Source organism: Argiope bruennichi, chromosome X1 (genome assembly GCF_947563725.1).
Source record: "Argiope bruennichi chromosome X1, qqArgBrue1.1, whole genome shotgun sequence".
NCBI classification, from domain to species: Eukaryota; Metazoa; Arthropoda; class Arachnida; order Araneae; family Araneidae; genus Argiope; species Argiope bruennichi.
This window is the reverse complement of record NC_079162.1, coordinates 61,384,963-61,408,776: the sequence shown is the minus strand read 5'-3', so window position 1 is coordinate 61,408,776 and position 23,814 is coordinate 61,384,963.

The window sequence follows — 23,814 nt, the reverse complement described above, 5'->3', positions numbered from 1 at the left end:
ATATTGATTAGTCTTTTGTTTAACTGAAATGGATTCATTTTGAGTAGTATCATTGACATTAACTATCGAATTCTGGGGCTACAGTCCTATATATATATATTTTTTTTTATTGCTAGAATCGGAACCGCCAGTATTAAGTAGGCTGTCTTTTGTTTTTCCAAACGAGTCATCGTTGCTCAAACCGGGCACGTCCCTTTTAGTGCTGAGTACTTCCATTACGCTCATTCATTTAACGTCAGATCCCTTCAATTAGTGAGAATAAACAGAATTTTTTAATTAGGGAAACGATCTAAATGCAGTAAGATACAAATGGCAAATTTAATATTTAAGTAATAAATGTCTTTAATTGCTCCTTGTTTAGTTTCCTCCAAATTTAAATCTAGGGAAAAGCCATTTGTAGGTTTAATTTAGTTTAACTAAACTAAACTATTTGTAGGTTTAGTTTGATAACGTTCCGTTCAAAGCAACACTATGGTTATTTTGGGATGGATCTCGTAATTTTGAACCACGGTCAGATAGCGAGGACGACATCTGAACTGGCACCCCCTCTCCAAACTTCAACACCACACCAGTCTAGTTTATCGACAGTCGGTAAACTGGACAGACATAAAATAACCCCAGTAAACCGTGAGAGGGGGTCAAGGGGGGGTAAGTGTGCCCCGTGTGAAGATTCACGGGTGATTGGTACCCCGCTTATTGCATTCACATTAGTTAGAGTGAAACTTTTCGTTCATCGACTTTTTAGGGTATTTTTTTATTACTAAATATTTGAAATTTGTTTTATAATTTTAAAATAATAGTTTTAAAGTTTTACTTTAGATTTCCAAACCATTTAAATCCTTAAAATATAAACTGGCATTGATATCGGTTTTAAAACCTCTTTAGATAAAAAAAATTTTTAATAAACGTTTAGAATATTGATTCAATTTTTTTGGCAAAATTGAATAATACGTCATGTATTAGTATGTATTTTTTTTACATAGTAATATGACATACATGGTGCAATTAAGATATATTTTGCAATGCAATTAAGATATATTTTGTCTAATATAGATGTCAATTCAAATTCAGGAATAGACGAGATAATATTTTAAATCTTTAATACCGAAATAAAAATATCCGTTAAATAAAAAAAATTAAGACAGCAGACACCTTTTGAAAGACGCTTCGAAAATAATACGTTCTTTTAACACTTGGATAAGAATTTTTTTTAATTATCTTCAGTATTACTTTTTTTATATATAAACTGTTATGCTCATTGAATTTTTGAATATAAAATATAATTTTTGAATTTTTGATCATAATGCAAAGAGATTTTTTAGACATTTTAATTAAATTTTCAAAGAAGTTTTAACATTTTGTTTTCAAAAAGTTAAGATTCTTGTTTTTACATTAATTGTAAAAGAATGCAATATAAATATACATTCGAAAAATATATTTATTTTGCAACTCATTTTTTACTTATCTTTAAAAAATTTTAATATCTTTAAAGAGTCAGAGAAATATATTTCGCAAATACATTCCTTCAGTTTTCAGCCTAAACATTTTACTTTAGTTCATCATAAATATTTCATTTTTTAGTAATAAACCGTCATGCTAAATTTTTAAAGCTGAATTTCTGATTTTATTTTGTTATTTTAAGGTGTTTTTTTGTCGTGTGACTATTTTAAGCCAAATTTTTGCGCAGTAGCTTCTGAGAGTAAAGACCCCTGAGCACCCGAGGGCCGAAGTCTGACTTCAAGCTCATATGAAGATAGCACACACACTCGCACAACCCCTTTTAACAGGGGGCTCATTCACGCACCTCACACGGGACAAGAGAACCATGCCCGAACCAGGACTCGAACCTGGAACGCCTAGATCACGGTGAAGACGCACTACCTCTAGGCCAGGACGCCGGATAAGTTTTCTTTGTAATAAGATCTTGTCTTAATAATACTAAAGAAATAAACGGAAATGTTGAACTCCAGTTCCATATTAAGTTTTCACAAATTTACGCATGAGTGAATAACGCGTAAATTTTTAGTAAATAATTTTTCAACCATTGAAATAAAATGAAAGTTGGAACAAATATCTACATGAAAAAATCCTTATTTTTATTAAATTTTTAAAATGTTATTAAAACAATCGTTTGTCAATCGTAGACAATACGCCATATATTAGTGCGTAATATTGTGTACATTAAAATGATTCAGAAAGTACACGAGATGGTTTTAAAATTTAATTTTACAATGAACTAAAAAAAAAAAAAGAAATTTGAGAAAATGTTTCAATCGATCAGCTAAAACATGTCTTCACCAACCACCATCTTCGTTTGACAGATCTCTGTCGCTTTCATCAGTAGGGTAAAATTGTTTCAATTTCTTCAGTGAATTCAAGTTTACTTTTACTCATAATGAAGAACTAATAAGCGTTTAAAAACAAGTTATTCTGATAATAAAGAAACATATTCACAGTACGTAAAATAAAGAGTAGAAATTTACAACTGAGGGGAAATTTTCAGAATAGCGTCCGTACAAGGTACTCGGCATTTATATAACTTATCTCACGTTACGAAGGAGGGAAAAAGGAAAACGCCCAAACTTTTAGGGGTCTTTTAGTGCTATTTGAAAGCCTTAGTTTGTACTCGGCATCAAAAATTCAGACGGTCGTTTGATGATAGAATAAGATGCTGGGAATATAAAACCACTTTCCTCCACAGTAACAAGAGTCTACGCATTTTATGAGGAAATTGCTATGTGAATAGGTCGCAGTATCAGTGCAATAGCTTGTCTTTATCATTACAATAGTCTTTATATTGAATAGAGCCTCTCATGCTTATCCGAAAAATAATATCCTATATATACGATAATCCGAAAAATAAACAATCCTTATATTCATGTAGTAACAAGTAACTTAGTAACAAGAGTCTACCCATTTTGTGACAAAAATGCAATACGAATAGTCCGTAGTATCAGTGCAATAGTTTAACTTTATATTATTACAATAGCCTTAATATTGAATAGAGCCTCTCGTGCTTATCCTATATATATAATATATGACTATCCGAAAAATAAACAATCCTTATATTCATCCTTAAGAAAGAACTTCAGAGGAAAATTTCTTTACTGATAATGAAGATTAATAATGAATGTTTACTTTTACTCATAATGAAGAAATAATCAGCCTTTAAGTTAAAAAAAATATCACTCTGATAATACGAAAATCGATTCACAGTACGTAAAATAAAGAGTAAAAATTCACAGAAGAGAATTTTTCAGAATAGCATTCGTACAAGGAACTCGGCATTTATATAACTTATCTCACTCTGTAAAGGTGGGAAAACTCTACCATTCTTTTTGAAGTCTTTAAATGCTATTTGAAAGCCATAGTTTGTACTCGGCATAAAAAAATTCCGACTGTCCTTTTATGATAGAATAAGATGCTGGGGATATATAACAACTTCCCTCCACAGTAACAAGAGTCGCTACCCATTTTGTGAGAAAATTGCAACGTGAATCGGCCGTAGTGTCAATGCAATAATTTGTCTTTATATCATTGCAATAGTCTTAATACTGAAAAGAGCTTCTGATGCTTATCCGAAAAATAAACAACTTGTCGGTATCCTTATATATCATGCATCGTTAAAAAAGAACTTCAGTGGAAAATTTCTTTTATAAATAGTTATCGCAAATTTGGAAAGATTTTATAACAAAATGTGGAAATAGAATCGACAAATCAAAACACTAGAAATCGAAACTACAAAATAAAATCAAAACACAAAATATGTGCAATCAACCTATTTATTGAATCACCCCTCCCCAACTCTACCACCTTAAGGCACAGGGGAATCTTCTGTGAAAATGCTGCGATCGTTAGAGATAACTCTAACCTCCTGGAGTGCTTAAAACAGTAGCCGATTTTAATACCTATCTCCCCTATAACAGAATCAGGCGCCCGAAATCGACATACTTGGAAATTAAATGAAAATTCCCGAAACGCCTCAAACCACCCCGCTGGAAGTTGTTCGGTTAAAAATGCAATAATTTGAGACTCAAAAGATGCTACGGCAAATCAAGGGACTTGATACATCTTTGAGGGCTGAGATATTTTCACAAAGCTGTGTAGATTTCCTTTTAAATGTTCCAATTTAAAACTCTTTTCCTAAAATGATATGATTTGAGTATTATATAAAATTAAGTAGAAAGCAGTTAAATAAACCACAATAGAAAAGGGGTTATAACATTTAGTCAATGATCCTTTGACAAATAATGCCACTGTAATACAATATGTTAATGGAAAAATATTAATTTTTGTCAACCGCATTTTTTTTTTATTGAAAAGCAATTTTCTATAGTCTTAATCTGTTTTTCACCATGAACAATCAGTTCTTATTTCAATTCTTGTCAGAAACTAAACATCTGAAGGTCGAATTTCAACGCGCATTTAAGACGGGAACTCTAGACTTTATTTTCAAGGATACAATTGGCAATTTTTTTTTCTTCATAAAGATAATGCATAACGATGCCATTGTTTGTTAAAAGTCAAGAAATTCTAAAAATATTTTACTGAGATTTTCAACGACAAGTAAAATGTCAAAGTGACTTATATATTTTTATGTAAACAATTTTTAATAGGATATATCATTGCTTTTATCTAAAATTTCAGTTTCATTCCCAGCTTGAATGCCCGCATACTTTCGAATGTCAGATATGTCGGTCATTACAATAAGAAAACTAAGAATTGATTGCTTATGGTCAAGAACAAATTGAGACTGCAGGAAATTGCTCTCCATGTCAATAAACTACGTTCGACGTTAATTATCGTCTGTTTATTTAAACACCGTAGCTCACGGATTTGAAGGACAAATCAGAGGGGCATAATTTTAACGAACGTTATATATTCGCTTAAGAATTCAGTGCAATTTTAACTTAATTTATTTGTGTTATATAATTTCGTTGTCCCTTTCACCTAAGTAATATGTACATTTTATTTGTTTAGCTAATACATACGATTTGGTTTACTTTTTGTTAAACTATTTAAGCAATTAATTCAATTGATAATAAAGATTACATCATATATGAAATTTTATAAACAGCATATGCATGAGCATTTTTAAGACAAATAACCAATAATTGTGTTTCTACTAAATTTATTTTTGGAGATAAAGGTGAATTTGGAGTTTTCCTATTATGAAGTTAATAAGTAGTAAATAAGATTAATTTTTGTCTCTTTATTTAAGATATACCTAGAGTAAAGATTATAGTATGAATAAATTAAATATGAATTATTATTTCTTCTTCATTCTTATCAGAGGACAGTTTGTAGCAGAATAAGAGGCAAATGCACCCCTTTTGAGAATTTGTCTCTTTTTTGAATTTGCATAAGAAAAAAAAACTCTTTTGTTGGCATTTAAGTTAATTATTATCAGATTCGTTGATGTAAACTGCATGTTTTGAAATACCATTGACAAAGTACGTTAAAATTTGTATTTGAAAACATACAACACATCTTTATCTTTACTTATAATAAAATTCAATGTATGTTTGCGAGTGTGTTTGTATTGGGCTATACGGCTTGGCCGTTTAATTTAGAGCTATCAAACTTAGGTACATAATTTTAAACTCTAATACATGTACTATGTACAATTTATTTTTAAAAATTAAATGTAATTTTGACCAAAAATTAAAATAGAATTGACATTTTTTAGTTTATAGATTCTAAAAATATTACAGTAAATAAATGATTTTTGTATCATCTTAAAATTTAAAAATACTTTCAATTATATTTATTATTTTACTCTAAAATTTATTTTTAATTTTTAATTAATACTTTTAAAGTATTCTAAGCATAATTCCTAACAATATATATATAATGCAAAATAAAAGAAAAATTTAACCTGTGCGAGCACGCCATGTTTACATAAAAATATTAGCTTTTATTACCACGTTTTCATTATACGAGGAAAACTCAAATTAAAAGATTTAGAAGTTAATTCTCACTGAAAATTAAACCTAGAAAAGTTAATTTTTAGTACATATATGTATGAAATAAAATAAATACGAAACGATATTTTCTAAAAGAAAGTAAATGTAAGGAAAATGTTCCCTTGACTTTTAAAATATATACATTATAATTCAATATTATTTTAGGCAAATATAATTTAATAATACAGGATATCCACATTAAATAATGCTGGATAAATTATTTCTGAGCACTTAATAATAGGGATGCATATCAAGTAAGAAAAATGGTCTAAATGGAGAAACTAATTATAGTTTATGTAGTTTGATTCAATAAATATTTTGATGAGTTACAGAATTAAAATTTTTTATACGGACTCTCAGTCTCATGAAAATTTGTAACAAAATATTCTTGAGACTCTAATAAAAAAGTTTCATTCTTTTGTGGTAAAAACTGATTAGAATTATGGAATATCAGTATTTTATAAAAACGTGATATTTTAAACTACTCCATTAACAGTCTTGAAGACGATGCTCATAACAGTCAGATTCGATGACAGAAGATTGAAATATTTTTCTGAATTTTATTTTTGTTTATTTAAAATTTTGAGTGTCAACAGCACCTTACTGAATATGATTCGTAGAACCTACGGAATTTATAAAATTTGACCTGCATAGTTTTATAAGTTGTATATTTATTACCTGAAACAAAATAAATAATTATTATTTACGTTCATTTAAATCCTCTTTAAAGTAAAACAGAAAATCTATTTGTGCTATAATTCGGAGAAATTTATAATTAATCGCACGGAAAACATATATGTTTGAGAACATGCATATATTTTAATAAATATTCTGCAGTTCAAATAATGCTTCAGTTCTGACGATTTTATTTTCTGCACTCAAAATTAAAAAAAAAACAAAAAAACATTTCAACCAAAATAAATGTATTAGTTGAAATTTGATCACTTTTGTTTCCAATTTCAGTTAAAATTGTAGTGTAGATGACGAAAATCTAGGGAAATGTACAGTAACATGAGAGGCTTCTAAAATATCATATGAATGTCAAAATTTGAAGCTTAAAAATATATCGCTTTACTGACCAGTAATTCTGGCGAATCAGTTGGTCGTCAAATTTGGCTAGTACACAGAAAATTAGAGAACACAACAACTATTTTTATGATTATGTTTAAAGCTTGATTTCTATATGAGTTGTCAGAATTCCATTTTATGATGAAGATTTGTCTTTTAGATGATTGCATATTGAATGAAGTCGGCTTTGAAAGTTTCTGTTCATCCTGTAAACAAAAAAACATGTGTTTCTACTTATAGGGCTTAAAAATGTAGAAAAGCTTCATTATTTAATCTAATGAGATCAAATTCAAGAAATTCAAATTATGTTTAAATGCTTCTTTTTCCATCCTTTTATTAAACTTGTTTTTACTTTGTAAAGCTGGAATTTTGTAATTGCATTTTTACTCATTTCCTTACTTTGTCCAAGTTTAAAATTTCATACGCATGTATTAATTTAAAAATGTATGAAAAATTATCGATGAATCACTTAATTTAATTTAATTTTGATTTCATACACATGGCGCCACCTTGTGAATTTACGAAAATATAATTCCAAGATTCCAACATATTTGTAATGATGAATTATAAATTAAAGATTAAAAGTGGAAAATAATTAAACTAAAAATCTTCCCATTTTAGTCTCCTATAAAAATGAATTTTCGAAAATTGTTTTTATTAAATTTAATTTTAGATCGATGTTGCCCTCAAGGGTTGTGCTTATTTTTAATAATAAAATAGCCATTAGAAAAGTACCCAATCTTTTGTAGCTTTGCAGTGTAGAAAACGATGAAAATTAAACCACCTATTCAGACTAATTACTGGAAATAAACATTTTATTTAAATGCTCATTTTATCATGCGGATTTAAAATACCTAATGAGCACAATTTGTCTTTAGTGACTTTTTCTCCAACGCTGCTAATATGTTTACCACCTTGAAAGGGTTTAATCTGAATTAAGATGGTATATAAATTAACAGGAATGTTACAAAGGTAATTATATAAACGTTCAGAGAAAATTAAATATAAAGCATACAGATACCAGTTTAAAAATTGAAAGTTTTGAAACAAAAATTTTAAAACCAAATAAACAGCCTTTAAAAAGTTTTAGGACAAAGTAAATGTGTCAAAATTTTGAGTTTGTCCTAGAAAAGAAAATAGAAATGCACAAATATAAAAATTTCAAAATCTTGCTTCCATACATTCTTCGTGCATGGATATTATGCATACAGTTCAGATCCAAATGATTCATATTTTGACAACAAAACAAATTCTACTGTTGTCATTCTGTCATCAGAAGAAAACGTGAGAAAGAAAGGCATTGAATTCACGTTTGAAATAACTGAATTACTTATTGGAGAAGTCCGAACGGTGATGCGAATTTTATTGACACCCAGAACGTTGGACACGAAAGTAGAAAACCTTATTCAGATACAGGTTGGAGTCAAACTCGCATTTGATAAGGTTATATTTTAAGGAAATTTTCCAGCGAAAGAGGATTTTGTTTGCATTTTCTCTGAATTAGATTAACGTGGATTTTCTATGGTGTGAAAGTATAGAATGTGATAAAAAGGAAATCATAAATTATAATTTATATTCTGTGCATCCTGAAATGGTGATTTTATATCGAATTATTAGTATCAAGAATATGGAAGTTAAAACAAAATCATAAAAGAATGGAGCGCTGGTAGAAATGCTCTAACCAGATTGGAATTTCAATTATTTTAACATATCATTCGGAATAATAATAATTTTTTGGTAATAAATGTTGAGAATTTTTCTTTTTTTATATTCATTATGAATGATTTTTCTTTTCTCTATAGATTTTACCGTCTGAAGCGTTTTCAGTTTTGTCTTCACATGCCCATATTTCAGAAAATCATTATTTAATACCTTTTAATATGCTGATAAATGTGAAAGGTTTTTGTCTTTATTATTTTCTACTATTTATTTTTAATATATTTGACAATTCATTGTTGTTATAAACTTTGAATATTAGATTTTTCAATTTGTTTCCAGGAAATTCCATTGATAAAAAATTAAATATTAATTAAAATTTATCAAGTAGTTCTTAACCCTTAAAATAATATATTGTTTTCTAGGACACGTGAAACAATACAAAAATTCAGAACTATAGTGCATCAAGAAATGACCAAAAAAACTGGCTATAAATTTTTATTTTTAATTTGAAAGAAGTTAAGTTAAGAAAAAAAGTGTAAAGGGAAATGAGAGCTTTCCCATATGTTAGTATAGAGATGATAAGGAGAGATAAGCAATGTAGAAAGTTTTGCCTATTTTAAACTATTTTCTAGAATTATTTACAAATAAATAGAAGGAGGGGTACAAAACCCATAATTTTAGCCTTTTTGTAGTGAGAGATGCTTCTTTAATTCCAGAAGGAGGACGCATTGGTTATCCTATGTAGAACAAATAAATCATTGTCAAATTGTAAGCCTCATACTTATGTTATTCAAATAAAACATTCGATGGACGGAACATTTGGAAATGAATTAGAGCATATATTTTTAATAATAATTCTTATATGCATTTTCATTCTAACATGAATATTTATGAGGTGATCTAAATTAAATAGTGAGTGTTTAGGTACCTCCTATGCAATAAATTAGATCAAATCCGAATTGTGTACATTACTTCAGTATGTGGTTTCGATTTCAGAAGAAATATTGTTCACATTTTCTTCGATAAGGAAAATATATCTCTGTAGTATTAAATTTACATACAAATGAAAAAAAAAAAATCTGAAATTCTTCCGCCTTTGTAACGAGCGCCTGAAGCTGATTTTCATTATATTAGAATTTTACTGACAGTACTACTAAATTTAACAGATCGAACATCATTCGTCGAATTCTTTTTCCAGAAAAATAACAATGAATCTTACAAGTACAATCGCATAATGGATGTAAAGGTAGAAAATCTTTCTCTAGTTCTTCTTACTATCGTAGCAGATCTCGACGGGATCGCAAAGCAAGTGGAATTCAAAAAGCGGAAGTAATAGCTACTCCAGTTCTTGAAAACACAGAACAAAGGCGCATAATAGCAGAAGTGCCCGTGCCGCTGAATAAATTCACAGTATCAATTAAAAGAAAAGCTGCTGCAGATATTTTACCAAAAATAAACATTACATTTACACCTAAGTGGCATCCCCTTCCACTTCCATCGGTCAAATAACAGCATTTTTACTGTAATCGATACCACATACTTTAAAGAATATGTGCACAAATTTGGTTTTGATGCATCTTACAGTTTGTGCGTAGGTAGTGTCTAAGCACTTTCCTTTTAAATCGGATCACAATTCTATAAACAGTTTTTGAGTAAGAACAAGCAACATTTTAAAGTGTATGTGCCTTATACTGCTTATGAATACTGTTCACTGAATTTCAATGCAGTGATTTGGTTAAAGTTTGTCTGTTAAAATAATTTAGCATATTTCTTCGAAAACAGTAGCATTTGATTTTGAAAATAGCAGATTTAAAATAAATGTCTTACACGAAATAGATAAATAATAAACAGTTCGTGACATTTTAGAAATAGAAATATAGCATGAATTCATTTTTGTCATTGTATTCTTAAGTGACAACAAATGTTTTATAACTCTTAGTTCTCTCAATGATTTCTGCATTTTTAAATTTATATGTTTAGTAGTATAAAAAAATTGTAGTACTAATATTAATTTTAATCTTTTTTTTTTTTGTAATAATGTGCATCTATCTTTTGATACCGTGCAATAAAAGCTGCTGGTATTCGAGTACCAAATTTGACTTTAATATTTTGTGAAGAATGCTTCTGATGGTGAAAACAAGCAGCATAAAACAATTGTTTTAAACCTTTATTTTAATTTTAAATAGCTAAATTTTCAAGCGAAAGTTTGGTGATAGCTTATGGAAATAAAACCGCACAAAATTATATCTACATTTTAATCATGTTTAATCATTAATCTGAAAATCATATTTCTATAATTATCCACTCACTTAATTATAAATAATCTGCATAATGTTTTAAATAATGCTATGTAGGCTAATTTTTTGGGAAAAAAAACTTATCACGTCAAATAATGCTTTATTTAACTCTATTTTAGCATTTTGTTACTCAATAAGGTTCCCTCTTGTTGGTTAAAAGTAAAACCTTTATTTGCTGAAGTGCGAAGTGACGTTAAATCTTACTAGCAAACAAGACGACTTTTATTTTTTTTTATTTGCTAAGAAATTAAAATAGATGGCTTTCTAGGATAATTATTTTTTATTTTGGCATAGAAGAACAAGCCTCTATTTTCCAAAAATTGAGAAAACACCTGCATGTAAGAGGTCTTTCACTAACGTTTGTTCCCATGGAATGACATCTTATTGACTTAATTTTTTTTCTTAAAATTTTCCTACCATGTGTGATTATTTCCGATTGTTCATGATAACATTCAAATTAAAAGAAGTTTTAGGGGCCGATATCAACAAATAACGCATTATATAAAACTACAAAAAAAAACCTGTGCAATTATTTATTTGAAAATATTTGAAGAGATTACTTTATTTAAGGATTAGAAATGCTGCTTTGTTCTTTGAGACCGAATATAATTGGCTTTCCAGAAAGCTAACAGATGCATAGTATAGATAACATAGAAAGTTAATAGATACATAACATAAATACCTGGAAAGCTAATTATATTCTTCGCAAAATAATTGTATAACAATTATCTCATCAAAATAACAATGATTTAATGTGTCTGTCTTTTTTTTAAAGTAAGCAACAAATAAGAAATTTATATAAATTCTGCAATATATAAATAATTTAAGGATCAAATTTAAATAGTTTACCCTTCGTGCTCATGAAACAACTAAATTTTTTTCTCTTTATATGTTTTATTGTTTGCTTTATTATTGAAAAGATATAATTTTACAAACAATTTTTCTCTTACTGGAATTTTTATTTAATTTTATATACTTGTGTAATCTTGTTTATATAATTTATTTTAATAATTTTTTTGCTTAATGACCTGTAAATATAAGGATTTAATTAACTTTTACTTCTTTAGAAAATGTTCAGCCAGTATTCCGCCAGTAAATTTGAGAATTGATTTCAAAATTGCATGATATTTATAATAATAAATTGAGAGCTGAAGATTTATAAGTATAAATAAAAGTGTATACTTTGCAAAAAGATTACATATTTAAAAAATACAATATTGTGAGCAAACATTTAGATGACGAACTATTAATATAAAATAATTCTTTAACAAATTTTTATGTTTGAATCTAAAAATTAGAATTTTTTTATTTTAATTATTTTCTCATGGTTAGCTCTTTAATTATAATTTATCATTATAAATATTATGATGACATCTTAAAATTATTTTTTTTTCAAATTCATTTCCAAGTTGTCCCACACATATGAAATTATAACGCAATATTTAAACTAAATTATGATTTTATTTAGATATATTATCACCATCAATGAACTTAAATAAGTTAACTAATAATTTAGTTCTAAAAAGTTATGAATGATTTATTGTAATGCAGAATACAACAACGTAAAAAATTCAAAACTCTAGTATAAAGTGAATGAAAAATTAATTGCAAAATCCCATCTTTACAAACATGAAACAAATCATATTTAACAAAAATATAAATGCATAAAAACTCATTTCAACATTGTTTTTTGAACTGATTACCTCAAAAATTATTTAAATTTAGAATTCATAGTAGGTTTCAGGACAGGGGAGAATAAAAGGGAATTATTTCCACAACATGATCATCTGATGTCAAATGATAGACATGGAAATACGTAAAAATGATCATCAAGTTTGCAATTCTTCATGGAATTCAGAATATGTGACTGTAATAATGAAATAAATAAATATGTGATCAGAATATAATAATGAAATAAGTAAATATGTGACCTTTAATAAGGAATAATATGCTTTATTGCAATAACAAATTACTTTTAATCACCTTCACTGTTACTCATTAGTTCAAAATTAAATCTCCTTGTTCCTCCTAGTACTAAAGAGTTTTCTAAAATCTTTAAGGACCTTATTTTAGTGACTGAAAGTCTTTAAAACCACTCCAAGCTGCGTGACTTAAACGAGCAGTTATTTTATTTTTATTGTCCAATTAGCTTCATCAACGCAAGAATAATGTTGGAAAAAGGAATTGAAGTAACTTCTCTATTTTATTTAAAATAGTTCCTAGAGGAAAATATTTTTAATGATGTCTTTCAAAAATTTCGTTTAATTGTTCTTTGATTTAAGAACGGTGGAAAAGGGGCTCCTTTATTTTATGGAAATATCTCTTTAATTTTTTTTTTCTTTTTCTTGAGAGCCCTGCGTACCAAATGACCGTTAAATTTCGAAAAATGCCTAATTAAGGAACTTTTCTTGATTTTGGAATATATTCTTTTCCGGTGGTAAGTTCTGCATTTCTACTAGTGATTTCTGGAGAAATTGAGTTAAATTGCGTAAATCATTTTTAAATTACTTTGATTGAGTTATTCCTTACTGAAAATTTTCAGAGATTCAGCAAAAGGAATAAAATTCAATAAGGTAATATATTCATCTAAATGCATAACAGTAAAATCAAATTAGTAAAATAGATGAGTCAATCAAGGTTTAAATCATACTCTTTCGATGCTAATTTAATTCCGCCATCTTCCAAGACAAATGCAATTGCTTTTTAAATTAAATGAGCAGATAGGTATATTAAATGACTGCATCGCCATGTGATTTGATTTCTTATGCTAAAAATATACTTTTTAAAAATAATTCAATATTACATGGAATTTCCTTTAAGAAAGTAATTTATTTTAGCAAGTGGATAGAGATTAGTAGAGCAAGAGTCAAGTCTTTACTGAGTGAATTCTTTTCTGCGTGGAACTTGAAAATTGATATAAATAATAAATATAATTATATAATGATAAATATAAATATTGAAAAAATGTTGAAGTACATAAGATAAAAACTTCTAAACGCTTAAATAAAGGATTTTAAAACTTCGGTTCACCAATGCCTATGTTTGAATAATTTATATATACAAAGTGTACAAATTAATTTAAAAATAAGTAAAATAAATGTATTGAAAGAAATAATGATACAGGCTAAAACTTTGATGTGTGTGTGTGTGTGTGTGTGTGTGTGATTTATCTTGTAAGTAAATATTTTTTCTGCTTTGTACGGAGCCTCACTTTTTTGTTGAGGCCCATAAATCTAAAGTTTCTAAGCCACTATTAAATTGTCTATATAATATTTTTATGCATAAAAATATTAAAACCATATAGCACTTTTAAAGAATCGGGGATTTTAAAATCCTGATCCAACTATGCACATATTTAAAAAAATTGGAATCTTTAAACAATGCAGAAAATAAATTTGAATACGAGCAAAATGCATGTATTGAAAGAATTAATGGGATAGACAAAAATTTTGATACTAATTTTTATGGCTTATTCTGTAAATATTGTTTTCTATTTTATAGAAAGTTTCTTTTTTTGTCGAAATCCTTAAATCTCTTAAGCTTCAAACCCTTATTAAATTATGAATACAATATCCTGAATAATTAAATGGCGCATAAATGCTTCAATTAGTGACATCCATTTTGAGGCTTGGATTCGTTTAAGTATTAATTGTTTCTAAAAAGAAATTAATAATAATAGATATATAATAAGGTAATATAATAAAGAAATATAATATAAGTTCTGCCGAGAAATCCTTTTTTCAAAATCAATGAAATGCTAAAAGAAAATTTTCAATACATGGTTGAAAAACGTTTTTTACCTTCATTTTTTTACTTTTTTTTTTCAGGAGCAGACTACAGTGGTTCATGCATGAAATAAACTTAATAATGGAGACTGAACAAAAGGAGAAAACTACAAATCACCTATAATGGAATATTTCAACATGCATTATATTTAAATAGTCAAATATCAATTGGGTGATTTCCGTTAAACTTAATACAAAAAGCAAGGTAATAAAAAGGGAAAAATCAAATTTGTAGACTGATAAAACAGTATTGTAAGTATTACACTTATATCCTTAATCATTGTGCCCTTGTATCATACGGGTATTGAATTATCACTTCTAAAACTAATAAATTAACCCTTTCTAGGGCCGTGGGAAGTATGCTTCCCACCAAATTTATCAATCTTTGTATGAATTTATGCTGGTTGGCATAAGTTCTGACACATTTTTTTAGAAAGACAGAAACTTAGATGCTTTAGTTCTTTATTTTACACAAAATGATGTGTCTTGATTTGATACTTAATTATTAATTAACGAAATCAATTAATTAATCAAATTAAATTTATCTAATAATCTAAATGAATCCCTTTTCTTATTCTAATTTCAAGCCTAAAAATATTTTAACATAATATGACTAGAAAAAAATGGCACTCAATGGCAAATCACTCAAAGACGCTATAATTCGATACAAAAATTGTTCACAATCCACACACATTATGGAAGTGCCATATAATTGTATTAAGAAACAAATAGTTCGGAGAGTGATAAGGTTATTGCAGTTTATTGAATTCTACAGGAGACAAATGTCTCTAATTCAGGAATAGTAATCGAGGTGTTTTTTTCCTCATTGAAGTACTCTACTCGACTTTTATGATACGCCAAATTTTGTAAAGTTTTCAGCGGATTGGTAGCTGTAGTTTTCTTCCGGGAATGAAATATTGTATGTTAAATGAGAAAGATATATACTATTTATGTGCATTTGGTCCAAAGTAAAGTTGGAATCACATCTTCGTATGGATTAAATATCCATATGAAAGTGCTATTTGAATATTTCAAGACAAATAAAAACCCTATCTCCAACCTAAGGGAGTTCGAAATTATGAGGCATATTCACTGTAAACTACCTTGTTACCAGAAGGATTATAATTCCGTATGATATATTCTTAGAATTAAAATTTAGCTATCAATATGTAAATTTTGGTTTCAATACAATTGATAGCTCAAGAAATCATGCAAATCATATCCTTCCTAGTTTCTAATTTTTTTTAAATTTATGTTATTTAGCAATATGTTTTTTGTGTTTGTCATGGTTTTACAGGAGTACCAGGAAGTCTCATATGCAATGACAAACATAAGAATCATGTGACATGCATTTAAATTTTTTTTATTCATCAGCAAATAAGTTACTTATTGAATATATTAAAATTGCAAATTCCCTGAATATATTGAAATCGTAAATTCACGGATATGATTTTAAACTATTTACAGCTTAATTTAAAACCTTTCAAAGTATCTAACTTTGTTCAATTTATACAATAAAAACGATCTAATTTCCATCATAAAGGAATGGAAATCAATTTCATCCTTTTAGAATCTTCCATCAGAATTTTTAGAAAACAACTGGTAGGAAAGATTTACGCAATTTTTGAGCACTGCTTGAGCTTCTTGTTGTTTTCGAAAACAATATAGACAGCTTCCAGCTTCTTGTTTTCTTTCCACATTGGAGTTAAAATGGTGAAAAATTTTATCGAAAGAACAAGACATTATTCGGATCAAAAAACAGTTCTTTGTTTCCGTTTCACAGAATACTTGCTTAAAAACAGCAGTGAAGCCATAAATTTTCTGAGCAAAATCCCATTGCGATTTCAAGCAATTTCAACGGTCTCCTCCTAGAATACTATTGATTCCACCCTTATCCAGTATTTCTTTCCCTGGGCAATATTTTTTACAGATGATTCTCAGGAAACAAGAGATTTAATCTTTTTTTTTATTCGGAAGCCTCTACATTTCTGAAATTGTGCACAGAATTTTTGTTCGTTTACTTTATTTACTATGTCAGTTTCGGTCAAGTCTCACAATGGAACCTCTATAAATAAATGGCAAACATATCCTTTTAAAAAAAGCAAAGAATTCATAAAAATTTTGATGAAAGACGATTCTTTTAGGAAAACAAATGCCTACTGTTTTGGAAGCCCTTTACATTTAATAATTTTGTCTAGAATTAATGTCAAATCTCTGAGCTTTCTAAGACAATTTGGGTTTTTTTTTGTTTTTGTTTACAAAAAAGAAGATAATTCATTAAAAGAACTTGGCTGATTTGAATTGTAGATGTATATAGTGTTTTTTTGTTGGGTAAAAAATAATAAATTTAATAAATTTAAAATAAATTAACTTAAATAAAACTCCTTTTTACGAAAGTAAAAGGTAAATAAATAATACAACGAATTTTAATGCAAATGTTTAATAACAGTTGAACTTGTTTCTTTAATGATCTTTAAATATTAGTGAATGCTTTGAAAGATAAGCTTTAGAACAATTCATAGCACCTGCAGATTTACTTTTGAAGTCATTGTTACCAAAAGTTACCAGTTTGGGCATAATGATCATCTTCATACCTTTGGCTTTTCTTACTGGTTTTAATTTTTTAACGACTGTGCGAAAAAAGACAGATTGTATCTAAGTGCAATAATAATAAAGATGCTTATTCAGTTGTTAATAACTCCAACTTGCCATCAGATGGCGTTGTATAAATCATCAAAAAAATTACAAGCCCTTTGAAAATGTAGTTATATCGAAAGCAACAAGAACGGATTCATTTTGATTAAATGTTTCATTCTATGTAATTATTTTATTACTACAATGTCATGGTTTTAAAAATCAGCTTTCTTCTCTAGAAATAATAAAATCACAAATAAAGGCATGGAATTTACATTTCCTCAATGTTTGTCTCAAAAAAGTGCGTGTTGAATCTGATGATCTTGTACTTTTAAATATCTGCATATGGCCAGGGACATGAAAATTCAAACTTTAGAATATTTCTTGATGATAATCTGCTATAGATAATTTTTTTAGATATTTAGTTTTTGTTGCTTATAAATAAAATTAATACCTAAATTACAATATTCAGAAACACTTATTTTCAGGTTATAAGTTTATACATGAATACAATGAAAGTGCAAATTTTAAAGCATGAGAAAATTCCTTATTTGACTCTGATTCTCGTTCTATTTTCAATTTCCACCATTTGTATCATTCAAAAAATTTAAGAACAATTTATGAGTCATATTTATTTTGATAATTAAAATTCATATCGATGAGTTTTTTTTTTTTTTTAAGTCTGTCAAATCAAAAAGAATAACGTCTGAAAAAACTGGTCTGATGCTTAAATCTTTGTCACTATATAGTGTTTCCATAGACACCGACTGTTTATATTTACTAAAACGCTATTTATTTTAATGAAAAATACAAAAACATATTCTATCTATTTCGCCAATTTTATTGCAGTGAGTAAATGGGAATGAAGAATGAGTAAGGAATGGTGTGAATGGGTGAGGAAGTATAGGATGAAATTGTTTTTCTAAAGAATTCACGTAGTAAAAAAGAAACGCATACCTATCCAAGGCCTTCAAAACACAAATAAAAAGCCATAATAACACAGAGAGTGATGAAATATATAGAGTCAGTAGACTTTATAGTCAGTAGATATATAGAGACATCAGTAAATGCTTCATGTCTTGTATCAAAATTATTAAAAATATTTTATTCTATTATAGCTGATTGTTGATTAAATGAGAATCATTCAGACGGCGTCCTGGCATAGGGGTAGGGCATCTTCCCCGTGATCTGAACGTCCCGCGTTCGAGTCCCGGTTTGGGCATGGTTGTTCTATCTGTGAGATGTGTGAATGTGACCTACTGTAAAAAGGGGTTATGCAAGCGAATGAGTGATGCGTAAGTAGTCAAGGCGTACTCTTGGTCCAAGTTGGCTCTACGATAAAAACAAGAGGCGCTCCCCCTTAGGCCTAAATCGGCTATCTTTGAACAGCGGGCTTGTCCGTAGCAAGTGCCATAAGAAATAACAACGTGATAATCATTCATGATTGTTAAAATAGTTATCGAATATTGATTCAGTGCCAAATTGCATCATATCTTACCCTTAACAAATTAGTGACTGACGTGTGATTTTTCATCGCACATGATAAGTAATACCCCTGGAAAAATATTAATTCATTTCTACTTTGACTATCATCTCACGAGGGAAACTTTAAAAATGGGAATGCGGAGGTTTCCATATGGTGATTGGTTCTCACCCCCCGGTAGGTATAGTAACAGTGTGGCATGGAGTCACCTTCTGTTGATGATTGAATTGATCTCCGACAGGTGGGATTGTACGAGTGCCGGTGATGGCCATTAGGATTCAAATATAGTTCCCGCCTATTGCTGTCGCCACGCCCTGGTCATTTAATATAACCATATGCTTTCGAGTGGGGAAGGCTGGCTCAAATATGCCAGAATGCTGTTAGGAGGCGTTTTATAACAAAGTATAATAGATCATCTTTATATTTGCATATACATTTATAAAGCATTGGATAATTCAAATATGAAATATATGTAGGGAAAGGGACATTTTTTGAACTGACTTCTTGCCATCTCTGTGTACTCTGTCCTGTGGATTCTTATATTTCTGTAGTCCGTATAAAATTACTAAAAGATAAACTGAATTGAAAATATAATAATTATTCTCTGTTTTCAAAAATTTCAAGTTGAGTATCACTTGTTGAATTGGAAAATACATAAAATCTAACGTAATATTATTTTCCTATGCTTTAGTCTGATGACCAGAATATCACCAACAGAGTCTTTTAACCCATTCTAAAAAGGCGAAGTATATTATTACTTATACAGTGCTATATTGCTTCATATCGTACTAAAAAAGTTACGTTTCATTCCCTTTCATATTGTTATATTTTATAAACTGATTTTTATTTCTGAAAGGCACATGCTCTATTAAAATTCAAATTAGGTTGTATTAAATTTTCTTGATAGGATTCAGTGACAGTAGCTGAAATGCTGGTGGAGGTGAAATGCAGAAATAGCAGAAACGACACGTACTTTCATGGTATTTTTATATGTTACAAATTTTATCCTGAATTTAAGAGTTTATTTATTTTTGAGATTTATGTGAAAAATTATAATTAACTAATCATTATTATTATTTAGGTGAAAACAATTATAAAAAGGTTGTTAAAAGTAATAATAGCGGCTTTTAAAATAGAATTTAAAAAAGTGCATTTTTAATTTAATTAGTTTTTACTTTTCAGTTTTAATCTATAACTTAATGAATAATATCAAATTTTTTTTTCAAACACACCTGCAGGTGGTCCCAATAGAATGTAACAAATATTAAATAAAATTATTATCTGATTATCTGATAGGTAATTACACAAATAGTAAAATAATGTATTGCCATCTAGAACACACAAATGCACAGAATTTTAAAATTATTACATATAGGAAGTTATTTAAAAATTGATGAAACACGAAACAAAGTGAATAAAATTGTGTAATAAGAGTTAGAAAATATATTAATATTACGCCATGTAGTCGTAAAAATGTTATATGAAGATGTAAGGCATTTAATATTATATGCATCAATCAACTAAAATGTCTTAAAATTCTGTATTAAATGTTCTTGTTGTTATGTCTGTCGAAAAATGACAATTGACGAGAATATCATTGTGAAATTATCTCGTAAACTAAATGTTATTAGTAAATAAATCTTATTAGCTTATAGAACTTCACAGAACAAATGGAGGTTCTAATAGATCTAGATGCATTTTATAAACCTATCATGAGTAGAAGCGCAAAACATACCAACAATTTAATTTTATATGCGAAATGTATAGAAAATTCTTTATTTACAATATGTAAGTCAATATAATACAGAGATACGTAACTTAATGTGCCATTCATCAACATACCTATACTTAAAAAAGAAAAGGGGGAGGAAAACCCGCTTTTTTTAGATTTTTTTTTTTTTTTTTGTAGTGAGAAAAGGATTTAACACATTCCTAAATCCTTACAAATTCACTGATTTATATTTTAATTTTCGTCTTTCGTAGTAGTTTTTCTATTTTGCCTCAATATCGAATAATTAAAAATGGAGACAAATCTAAATTTTATTTATGCAAATATCATACGACTTTAGACTTTCATTTCAAAATACCGCATTTGCATTTTACTCCCTTTACTGTTTCAATTACGAATTGATCGAAATAGTTTAATTCCACTAATGAGATGTTTACACCGTTTGAAGTAGAATTTATGCTATCGCATATTGCAAAATATATTTTAGTTTTACTCATAAATATAATATTGCTTTGAATGGAAACTTGCTGCAGTGTGATATAACATTTTATGAAAAATTCTGTATTTAGCTCAGCAAGATATTCATGTTTTCATGCAGAGATTAAGAAGTCATTGTTTCTGCATGGGATAAAATATTCTATCGGAATTTCTCACTTGATTCAAACGCGAGAAATTATCGAACGCTGTTTCTGAATACATTGTTGATTATATTCTAACCACAGAAGTTTCTTATCACATGGTCTGTAAACATTCATTTGAATGAAAATACCCTTTCTAAATCTGGGAGAGGGGTATATAGGACGCATATCAAACATCTTTTTGCAAATTGAATGCTTTGTATGAGGCAGCTTCAAATCTAAATAGACTTCTTCGTTTGCGATGAAATGTCTTTTGCTGTCCCAAAAGAATATATTAGAATATTGGACTTAAGTCGAAATAGGCACTGGATGTGGAAATAAAGATGAAAATACATAGCTTTTCCGCGAAGACAAACGATTTTATCTAGCATCGATTTCTTAATGTAGTGCAAAATAAATTGTAAAAGAAGATAAGATTGCTTCTAAAGGAAGAAAAAATATGTCTAACAAAGTTTTTTTTAAGTACTTTGCTTTTAACTTTTCATGTTTGTAAAGATAAAACTTTTAGTCGATTTTTCATTCGAATTTAAAACCGCTAGAGTTGCTTGATTTTTTTGTTATTGATTAGGGTGACGATTACTTAAAGCCAAATAATTTGGTTGGATTGACAGAGACCATACTCTATTGACTAACGTTAACACTTCTTATATGGTCGGATTGTTTAACTATTGCTAATTTGCTGTGCGTTCAGTTACGAAATAGGTTCATGTAAACAAATGAGTCAATATAAACTTGATCAATAAAAATTCAGTTGCAATCAAAATAAAAAATGCGCAATAAAAATTCATTTGCAATTTTTACATTTTTATTTTTATATGTTGTATGCCAGTAGTAGATGATAGAATTTTGTAATAATATTTCATTCGAATCAAATATGACAGAGCTTAGAAATTTTATACAGTTGGTGTTTTAAATGTCAGTATTTTATTATGTTATGAATTTAATAATAAATAATTGTTTCAGTTAATTAAATTTCGATTACATGCTTGTGGCTACATCTAGCAGTGAGCATCAGAAAAGCTCATTTCCAAGGTTTGTAATATTTATAACACTAAATTATAAATAAAAAGACTAAAAGTAAGAAATAGTTTAAATAAAATAATTTTCTTTTTAGTTTACTTATAAAAGTTTGCTTTTTCTAAAATATTTTTAAATATAGTTAACCGTGTAAATATTTGTTCACAATAATACCTTTTCACATTTTTTTTTTTTTTTTTTTTTACTTTTACCATTTTCGTAATAAAGCATTATAAATGTAACAATTTTAAAGCTGCATTTTTATTAGAGTTAGTAATTTTCAACCCTTTAACTTTTTCAACTTAATCTTTTTGCATCATATATATGTTTATAATAAGTTCTTTTTTATTAAATCGTTTGAATTTGCTATTTTGCTGTCAAAATATATAAAAATTCATAGCTAACAAAAGATGTTATTTTTCTTAATGAAATGGCTTTAATTTTCAATCTCTTTGATTTCATGTATAATAACTATCAACGGAATAACGTGTTCTTCAAATCAATATCGTTGCTAAGAGCGAAGTCTGAGTAGAAACAGTAACGTTAGGTTTCCTGGGTTATGGCGGAATTTTATTCCAGAAGTTTTCTCTTACCTCCAGCCTTAAATAGATGGGAATAGGACCGAAATAATATCTTCCAGACCACAACAAAAATACCCTGTGACATTGTCAGATTACACAAATCTAGTTTGGGTGAAAAATAAATCAGTTGCGAGATTTTTCTTGCTGCTGAATTCAATTTCCTTTCAGCCGACTCCAGCCTATCTTTTTACAAGATATTATCATATTCGCCTTACTTATTTTAATACTATTGGAAACTGAGAAAACAGGAGAAAATAAGTTTAAGAGAGTTTTAACTAAAAATAAATCTTCATGCTTTGTGTGTTTCTAATACAAGCATTATAAGGTAAATATCATTTAATTTTAAATTAAATATAAATGTAAGTTAATTTTTGAAGATATTATCATATTCACCTTACTTATTTTAAAACTGTCGGAAATTCTGAGAAGAGGAAAAGATAAATTTTAAGAGAGTTTTAAATAAAAATAAATATCCACGCTTTGTGTATATTTAATACAATCATTATAAGATACACTTAAGCAAATTTTACACTAAAATTGAATTTCAATTAATTTTTAAAGATATTTTCATATTCGCCTTACTTATTTTAAAACTGTCGGAAATTCTGAAAAGAGGAGAAGATAAGGTGTAAGAGATTTTAAATTAAAAATAAATCTCCACTCTTTATGCATTTTTGATACGATCGTTATAAAGTAAATATAAGTCAAATTTAAATTAAGATTAAATTTAAATTAATTTTTACAAGATATTATCATATTCACTTTACTTATTTTAATGCTGATGGAAATTGAGAAAAGATGAAAAGATAAATTTTAAGAGAGATTTAACTAAAAATAAATTGTTATGCTTTATGTATTTTAATGCAATCTTTATAAGGTAAATAGCATTTAATTTTAAATTAAAATTAATTAATTTAGTTTTAAATAAAATATAAATTTAAATTAATTTTTACAAGA